The sequence below is a fragment of the Benincasa hispida genome, chromosome 5 (genome assembly GCF_009727055.1).
Source record: "Benincasa hispida cultivar B227 chromosome 5, ASM972705v1, whole genome shotgun sequence".
Lineage (NCBI taxonomy): Eukaryota > Viridiplantae > Streptophyta > Magnoliopsida > Cucurbitales > Cucurbitaceae > Benincasa > Benincasa hispida.
The window spans coordinates 37533072-37543362 of NC_052353.1; the positions used below are offsets into that span (position 1 = coordinate 37533072).

Sequence of the window (10291 nt, forward strand, 5' to 3'; positions counted from 1 at the left end):
TTATGGCTAAATATACCGAATAATCCTTCATGTTTTTGGGTAATTCTCAATTTACTTTTTACTCACTATTATTTATTTATTTATTACTTTTTAATCCGGTCCTTTGTAAAAAGAAAGTGTTGAATTTGTTTATGTTAAAATGTTTAGAAATATAAATCTTGAAAAAAGAGGGGCATTCCGAGAATCGAACTCGGGACCTCTCGCACCCGAAGCGAGAATCATACCACTAGACCAAATGCCCATTTTTGTGAATGTTACTCATCTATGTGATTTTCTCTCAAATTTAAATTTTTTCCGTCTTTCATATTTTATTTTACCGAAGAAATTTAGAGTAATTGTAATAAGTTTTAAAGAATTGTAAATATAGTAAAATCTATCAATATTGTTGATAGACTCTAATTAGTGATAGACTATATCAATTATAACCTCTATTAGCGATATAGTATATCACTGATAGACTTCGAGAACTGTATCTAGATTTTGTTATATTTGCAAATTCTTTTGCATTGTATTATATTTGTTAATATTTTAAGCTTGATTGTTATATTTGAAAATGTCTCCCATTTAGGTTAATATTAACAAGGGGTTCACATAAATAAAGTTCATTTGTGATAGTTCCTTTTAGATCCTGCAGCCTTGAAGAACGGCCGTATTAAAATTGTTTCCACATGAGGTATTGTTATGGAAAATAACAAAAAGGGGAAGAAAAAGGAAAAGGAAGAAAAATTAACTGGCAGTCTCGCATTTTACTTGTTTCATTCAGGGCCTAAAACAGAAGATTTAGGGGGATTCTGGCACTGAGGTTCCATTTTGAATTTATTTTGGGACGTGTAGTTACATATCACATGGTTAAACATTTCTAACCTTTTAATCCTCAGTTCCTCCTAGGTAGAAGCTGCTCTGCCAAATGTCACCAAGGCTGGTGCATTCAGATTCAGTTGGATAATAATCTATATAGATAAGACAGGTCCATGTATAGGAGCAAGTTCATAGGATTGGAATTGAAAAAAACCCTTAAATTCTTTTAAGTTTTAGGCAATTTAGGTCCCGCTGATTTCGATTTTTAATTTTATGTTTTTGAAATTTATGGTGTTTCCTCCCAAGTTCTTTTTTACGATTTTTATCTATTTAAGAAACATTTAAGTTAAGATTTTTAAAACCAACTTCTTTTTCTTTTTCTTTCTTTTTTTTTTTTTTTTTTTTTTATAATTTTTTTCAAAACTTAACTTGACTTTTGAATTGATTTGAATGATGAATTCTTAGTCAATTTAAAACAAGTTTTGGATTTTTTTTCCTCCAAAATCTGGCTTTGTTTTTGTAAACATTTACAAAAATTGGATTACATAACAAAGAAACTCTAAGGTACAAGTAGTGTTGTATTTATAAGCTTATTTTTTTTTTTTTAAAAAACTAAAGCCTCATTTGTTAATCATTTAGGTTTTGTACAGTAACTATTTTGTTTTGGGTTTTCTGTTTTTGAAAATTAGGTTTATTTCCTTTTCATTTCTTACCATGACTAGCATCTTTCTTGAGTGTTATGGTTGAATTTTTAGCTAAATTTCAAAAAAAAAAAAAAAAAGTTTTTAAAAACTATATTTTTTTTAGTTTTTAAAATTTGGCTTGGTTTTTTAAACCATTGGTAAAAAGTAGATAATAAAAGAAGAAATTTAGAGGTAAAAGTAGTGTCTATAGACTTAATTTTAAAAAACAAGAAATAAAAAATCAAATGGTTACCAAACGGGGTTTTAGTTTTTGGCTTTTGGTTTTTGAAAATTAAGTTTATTTCCTTTCAATTTCTTATCATGGTTTTCATCTTTTTAAAGTAAAATAGTTGAATTCTTAGCCAAATTTCAAAAATAAAAACAAATTTTAATTGGTTATCAAATGAAGCAAATAAATAATAAAACAAGAAATTTAGAGGTAGATTGGGTATTTATAAAATTTTTCGAACACTAAAAACCAGAATTTAAATAACTACCAAACGGGACCTTATTTTGGTTTTCGGTTTTTGACAATTGTGCTTGTTTTCTCATCACTTCCTTGCCATGTTTTTCTTTTTTTTTTTTTTAAACTTTATTACCGCGGTTTTCATTTTTCTACCCTAAACGTTTGAATTCTTAACCTAATTCCAAAAACAAAAACAAGAACAAGTTCTTGAAATTAATTTTGTATTTTTTAATTTTCAAAAGTTGACATGGTTTTTTAAAACACTCCTAAAAAGTAGAACAAAGTAAATAAATAAGTAGGTGAAAGTAGTATTTATAAACTTAGTTTTTAAAAACTAAGAGCAAAAATCACATGGTTATCAAACCAGGTCTTACTCAAATTTCAAAATTTTGCGTCATTGGTTTATTTTCATAATCCCCTCTTACTATATGGTAACTCCTATGCAGCAGTAAGAGTATTCACTGAGACTGTGGACACTAGGCATTAGAACTGTAAAAGGTGTTTCGTAGAAGGTGTCGATGCCTATTGAAAAATCTAATGTAGATCCTAATTAAACTATCCAATCTTTAGATATTCCAAGTGGGCATTATGAGAATTGAATTGAGGACCTCTTACGGTAGCGAGACATGTAATATTGAGTTATAATATGTATTAGGCTATACCATTTTCATGCATTCCCTTCAATCATAATGAGAAAAAAAATATAATTTTTTTTAATAAAAAAAAGTTTGTCATGTGAAAACTTGTGATTGGGTACGTAGGTCATAGGTGACTGATAAATATGAATGCAACCTGAGGTGCACAAGTTATTTTCCACTTTTTTTGCCCTTGAATACTTGATGAGGTTGAATTGTCAATTTCTCTTAGTTTGCACACACACACAATTTTTTTTTTTTTTTAAAATTTTATTTGTACTCTTCAATGCTTTGATACAAAAGTGGATCAAGAAAACTGATAACTTATAAAAAATCTATATATGGCATTCTGAGAATCAAACTCTAGACTTCTCACATCCAAAGTGAGAATCATACCTCTAGACCAAATGTCCTATTCTTGACATCGAATCCAATTTGTTGAAAATATCTTTATCATTGTTTTATAAAATCTGTTCTATTTATCAAACACCGTATATTAATCAAATCTCTTTGACTTTGTTGAGGATTGATCAATAAAGAAAGCGGTTAGTGAAATCTATGTGCATAAGACGTTAAAGAGTAGGATATGCGACAGAGATTAGGATGAGCTTTGCTGAATCAAACAGGGTAGAAATTCTCATAAGTGAATCCAATCAAAGCGATTTTTAGACAACATGCAAAGAAAAAAGCAAGATTCAAGTGAGAATATTTACCCACTTCAGGATTTGGGGATGTCCAGCTCATGTGTTAATGGAAAATCCCAAAAATTTGGAACTTCATTCAAAAGTGTGCCTATTTGTAGGTTACCCCAAGGAAATGAGAGGTGGATACTTCTATGGTCCAAGTGAGAATAAAGTGTTTGTATCGACAAATGCTACCTTCTTGGAAGAAGACCACATGAGGGATCATAAACCACAAAGTAAACTTGTTTTAAGTGAGATTTCTAATGAGACTGTTGAGACTTCAATAAGAGTTGTTGAACAAGCTGATAGATCAACAAGGGTTGTTGATGTTATTAGTTCATTTAGTCATCCATCTCAAGAGTTGAGATTGCCTTGACGTAGTGGGAGGGTTATGAACCCATCTTTACGCTACATGGGTTTAACAGAAGCCCAAAACATCATAACTAATGATGGCATTGAGGATCCATTGTCTTATAAGCAAGTAATGAAAGATGTTGACAAGGATGAATGGATTAAAGCCACGAATCAAGAAATAGAGTCCATGTACTTCAATTTTGTTTGGGAGCTTGTAGATCAATTTGTTGGGGTAAAACTTATAGGTCGTAAATGGATCTACAAGAGGAAAATAGGTGCAGATGAAAAGGTACAGACCTTTAAAACTAGACTTGTGGCAAAGGGTTATATCCAGATTGAGGGAGTGGATTATGTAGAAACTTTCTCACCTGTTGTCATGTTAAAGTCTATCAAGATTCTCTTGTCCATAGCCGCATATTATGACTTTGAGATATGGCAAATGGACGTCAAAACTGCCTTTTTAAATGGTAATCTTGAAGAGACCATCTACATGAATCAACCAGAAGGATTCATTGAACAATATCAAGAGCAAAATGTTTGTAAGCTTAATCGGTCCATTTATGAACTGAAGCAAGCATCTCGATCTTGGAATATAAGATTTGATACAATGATCAAATCTTATGGCTTCGATCAGAATGTTGATGAGCCTTGTGTTTACAACAAAATCATCAACAATTCAGTAGCTTTTCTTGTGTTGTATATGGATGATATCCTACTCATTGGGATGATATAGGTTTTCTGACTGATGTAAAGAAATGGCTAGCCGCTCAATTCCAAATGAAAGATTTGGGAGAGACGCAGTTTGTTCTAATGATCCAGATTATAAGGGATCGTAAGAACAAAAGGTTGGCCTTGTCTTAGGCATTGTATATTGACAAGATGCTTGTCAGATATTCGATGCACAATTCCAAGAAGGGTTTATTACGTTTCAAGTATAGAATTGTATTGTCTAATGAACAGTGTCCTAAGACTCCTTAAGAGGTTGAGGAAATGAGACGACTTCTCTATGCATCGGTTATTGGTAGCCTTATGTATGCAATGTTATGTACTAGACTTGACATTTGCTATGCAGTAGGGATTGTCAGTTGATATCAATCCAATTTAGGATTAGATCACTGAACGACAGTCAAAATGATCCTCAAGTATCTTCGGAGAACGAGGGGCTATATGCTCGTGTATGGTGATAAGGATTTGATCCTTACAGGATACACAGATTTTGACTTTCAGACTGATCAAGATTCTCGGAAATCCAACTCTGAATGGAGGAGCTATAGTATAGCGAATCATCAAGCAAAGATGCATTGCAGACTCCACTATGAAAGCCGAATACGTAGCTGCTTGTGAAGCTGCTAAGGAGGTTGTTTGGCTTAAGAAGTTCCTTGCTGATTTGGAAGTTGTTCCAAATATTTCTTTGCCCATCACACTTTATTGTGATAACAGTGGTGCTATGGCAAATTTTAAGGAACTTAGGAGTCGCCGAACGGAAATATCATTTGATTCGGGAGATTTTGCATCAAGGTGATGTGATTGTCATGAAGATTGCTTCAGGGCATAACATTTTTGATATGTTTACAAAGGCTCTCAAGACTAAAATGTTCAAGGGTCATCTAGAAAGTCTGAGTGTATGGGATATGCAGCACATTGTCTAGGGCAAGAGGGATATGTTACTGGGGTATAGTGTATGCTCTAGTTTATTTGTATTGTACATTAGTTTCCCTAAACTTTAGGACAAATGGGAGATTGTTGAGAATAGTGTCCTAAATCTCCTTGTAATCTCATAGTTTGTAAACTTTGTATAAACATATTGTTGTTAATAAAATAAGTGTTATTTTATAAGTATGTATTCAATCCAATAAACTAAGATCCGAGGTTATTTCATGTAATTTAAACAAGTATGTAGAGATGTACAAGTGGATCTTGTTTAAATAATAACTTAAACGATCTATAGTAGATGGATAAGGCTTGGTACTTTATCCTGGTGACACTACGGATACAACCCACTTTGTAGGTGTTACAAGTATTGTAAAGTGCTACAAATGATCTGATCCTGATCATTCATATGGAGACATGTGAGTGGGGGTATCTTATATAAAGAGTTTGTATAAGACCGGACCACGAAATGATTAGTCTTTTTATATAACGCCATTAATAATAGAGACCTACATTTTATTAGGATGACCATAGGTGATATGACCTGAATCCTGAGTGAGTTGTGAACTCTTGCTCATGAAGGCGGTCATTTAATTCGTATGGGTGAGAGGTCAGATTGCCATCTCAACAAGCCTACCATTTTGGGGTTTCGTCTAATTGGGGAGCTGGGAACATAGTTACACAAGACGGAATTCACTCATTGCCTGATGCAGGGGCAAGTAGATAAATTGCTCTCTTAAGGGCTGATTCTGGGTATTGAATATAGTGACCACATCCTTTCTTGGCCCGAGAGAGACTTGGTCATAGTGGGACTATGATTTATTGTTCATTAGAGAAATCAGTGGTACTTAAGGAGTTAGATGTAACATGCATTTGAAACATCAAGGCTCTGGATGTCTCAAGGAGATGACAATTCTTTCATTTTGCAACCCCATTATGAGATGGAGTATTGACACAAGAAGATTGAAGAAAAATACCATGAGCATTTAAATAAGACTTGAGTGCATGAGAGAAATATTCCTTAGCATTATCGCTCTGTAGGATTTTAAGAGCACAACTAAATTGAGTTCAAATTTCAGCATGGAAGTTACAAAAATAAGAAAGTAACTCAGAACGATTTTTCATTAAATATAATTATGTAACACGAGAATTGTCACACCCTGCCTCGAGCTCGCACTCCTGAGCCCGGGGAGAGGCATGATATTAACTAATGCTACCTTTTATTATCTTACTAGTTTCCTTTTATAACTTTATTTACTATAGCAACGGAAAAATCTTACATGCTTCATTTAGTAAACTAGTTTACAAATTCAAGTTACATTTACATGGGTAGCACTACCCCGACTACTAATCTTATTTAGTACTATTCCTAAACTTGTGGCAGACCTTGACCAACTTCGCAACCTGAGATCTTTTGCTACTTGCGAGAGAAACACAGAAAACAAACCATGAGCTTTACAAAGCTCAGTGAGTGGAATCATAAGTATTATATCACGAGATTCCAATGCAAACCTCCATCATACCATGAAGCTTTTCACAAACCTACCTACACACACAGTAGATAGTTAACATTTCACATCTAAAAATATCAACCTATGTGCACATAATTCTCCCTTTCATGGGCTCAGAAGCTAGGCCCGTTGGCCCTCTGACCATCCTATTTAAGGTTTTTCCTTCCCACAAGCTCAAGAACTAGACTCCTTGGTCCCCTGACCATCCTGTAAGGATTTATTTTGGGCTCAGGTTCTAGGTCCACAGACCCCTGACCATCCCAACGTCATATTCACCTCATAATATAAACTATAGCATATCAATTCTAAATATGCTTAAAAAAGTAAAAGAAGAAACCATTCACAGTGACCTGCTGAGATCTTTCTTCCCAGTTCACCTGGTTTTCCTTATTCTTTTGCTGGACCCTATTTCAGATTTAACTTTAAGCTTAGATTACTCACTCTTTCGGGCCTTATCTGAAGACATTTTCTTCTTAAAAAATGTATGAAAATTTCTTAACAAATTACCTTAAAGTTTTTCCTTGAAACTTCTTGGCGAAAGTTCAGAGTCTCAAGTTTACTCCCCCTGGCCCGACTGCTTTCCCACTAATGAGCACCTTTCGATTTTCCTTGAATTTCATAGCCTTAGAGTTAGAATTTCATTAAGGTAGCCCTCACACTGAATCTATATTTAATTTAGAAACTTTTGGTCTAAAAATCACCTGATTTTCACGAGTAGTTCGGAATAACTTCTTGTTTGAATTTAGTCTAGGCATCTGTCCATGCACCCAGCTTCCTTCGACACCTCTGCTCGTACTTCCACCCGATCAATGCATTTCTTCCCACATTCAATGTACGAATATCTCTTATTTTCTCCTTTCTTTGTGATTTTATGGACTTCAATGGTTTGTGGGTTAAAGTAAAGCGTTCTGCCCCTTTTATAGGCATCTCATCCTTCTTCTTTACCCGACACCTTCTCCATTGATCACAACCAGGTGTATTCCTCACATCCTGCCAATGTCCAACCTCTTCCACCTCCTATTTGATGTATCTTTTCCCCACACTATCAACGCAACCTAAGGTGTCTTCCTCTTCCTTAGCCAACACTTAATGTTTACATTTGCATGTCTTCTTGTGCATCCACCTTATTTGCTTACGGCCTAACATTTCTTTCCGATAGGCCACATGTTCGGATGACGACTATGAATGCGTTTATTCAATCTCATATGCGCCCATCTACCACAAATGCGTCCATTCAACTTCATTTGTGTCCATCCAATTGGCGCAACATACCTATGTCCGGACACCACCCCTTGGCGCATGCGTCCATCCTATTTTTGCACCCTTGCGGTGTCTTTTTAAATCTCCACATAATACCCTTCAAGCCATTGTCACCTACCACCTTTCCCTATATGCGGCCTACTAACCTTAATGGTGCCATTTCTAATTAACACAACCTTATCTTGTGCATCCAATTGACGCAATTTGGTCGCATATGCTAGACGCTAGCAAGGCTTCTTCTTGACCGCGTGGCTTACCTTTGCCCTATGTGCTCAACTAGGGTAATGACCCACACTCTTCCAACGCAACTATTTGCTTTGTCCTATGTGCCCACATACTCTTGGATGTCCAACGCATAACACATTATCAGAGCATAACGACCCTATGTACCGCAAGCCTTAGCAACGCAAGACATTTCACCATGCGTCCATCATGGCTCGTCTCATCGCCACATAGCTCATTGTCTAGTACTGTTGCCATATAGCACCATCGCATAGTGTTGCCGCATAGCTCCATCGCGTAGTGTTGCCGCATAGTACCAACGCATAGTGTTGCCACATAGCACCAACGCATAGCCTTTTCTTTCGGCCATATTTCAACCTCTTTTAACGTCCAATTAACCTCTCAAAGTCTAATGACCAACGCATGGCATCACACCAACGCTTAACGCAAGGCCAACGCATCGTCTAATACTTAGCCAATTTTCCAAACTTTACCCAAGAGTCAAGTTCACTGGATTTGACTGAGTTTTATTTCATGCGTTTAACCACAATCGCTTGGTTCCCGTGTTACTTTGCACTTAATTAAATTCCAACTTTCCAAGAACATTTATTCAACACTGAGAGTTCTTCCTTCTTAGCGCAGGGTTTCATTCCTAGTTAGATTCTCCTAGTTATTAGTTTAAACAGGGAAGTAGGAATGCAGGTTTCACATTCATCCTCCCCTTAAAGAAATTTCGTCCCGAAATTTGAAGTAATACTATAAACATCTTCTTATTCATTTATCTCACCCTTTTGCAACTTTATTTATTTACATAAGTTTTATTTAAACTTTATATAGGTTCCACTTACAAGTACTTTTTTTTTCCTTTTAAAACCAGTAATCCTTCCAAGCTTGATTTTCCCTTGAGCTACTAGCCGGATCATTGCTTGGAAAATCCCTACACTGGTGACCGGGTTGTTCACATTTAAAGCATAAACCTTCTCCCCCTTCTTGGTCTCTCTGATGACTTTTATGACACCTACGACATGGGTAGTCTTTATTCACGTCAAAGGTTGGTTCCCGGTGACTAAGGAAATGTTGAAACTCTGGGCACTGTTTTCTTTTATTCCCTGTGCGCCTACAAATATAGCATTTATCCGTTCCCTTCAAACATTCTCCGGGGTGGTACTTTCCACACCTTTCGCATAAAGGATATTTTGCTTGACTTGATCCCATTTAGCTAACAATCATTTCATCAAACAAACATACTTTGTCAAAATATATTTATTAATCACAAACAAACGTATTTACATGGGAGTAATTTTATACAACATCTATTATGGAAAATAGTACACATCTATCTACACTTCTGGGGTTTTTCCTTTGCCTTTGTCTTCCTTTCCTAACTGGGGGCAGTTTCGTTTGTAAGGACCAACTTTTCCGTAGTTATAGCACATATTTGCCCCTCCATAGTAGCGCCTAAAGTGATACCTCTTACAATTTGAACACCATGACCTTTGGGTGTTGGCTATAGATTCCTTAGGCATGTATACTTCTTCTAGAGTAAGCTCATTTTTTGTTTTTTGCTTCTCGGAGTTGGTCTTACTTATCATTTTATCTATAACCCTTAAGGAGAATTTCTGGCTCTTTTCTCGCCACCCCTTGGATTCTATTGTTACTAGGAGCCTCAACCTTTGAAGGAACAACGAACCCAGCGGATGCGAAAGCTTGGTTCGTGATGATAGAGAAATGTTTCAGGGTAATGCGATGCCCTAAAGATAGAAAGGTAGCACTGGCCACTTTTCTACTCCAGAAAAGAGCTGAGGATTGGTGGCGGGTATTTGAAGAAAGAAGAAGGGGAAGGGAGGAGGTTACCTGGGAGGAATTTGGAAAGACCTTCCATTAAAAATTCTATCCTCAAACGTTTCACGATGCAAAGAGAAATGAATTTCTTAAACTCGTACAAGGCTCACTATCAGTAGTCAAGTATGAACAAAAATATACCGAACTTAGCAAATACGCCGCCAGTATAATATTAGATGAAATTGAA

At 35.6% G+C, this 10291-nt stretch overlaps 1 non-coding gene across 1 annotated transcript; it reads right to left on the reverse strand.

Annotated features, from left to right (window-relative positions):
- Window positions 1–169: 169 nt before the first annotated feature.
- Window positions 170–241, reverse strand: TRNAP-CGG. Its single transcript has one exon. It is a non-coding gene; the product is annotated as a tRNA-Pro (tRNA).
- Window positions 242–10291: the final 10050 nt, after the last annotated feature.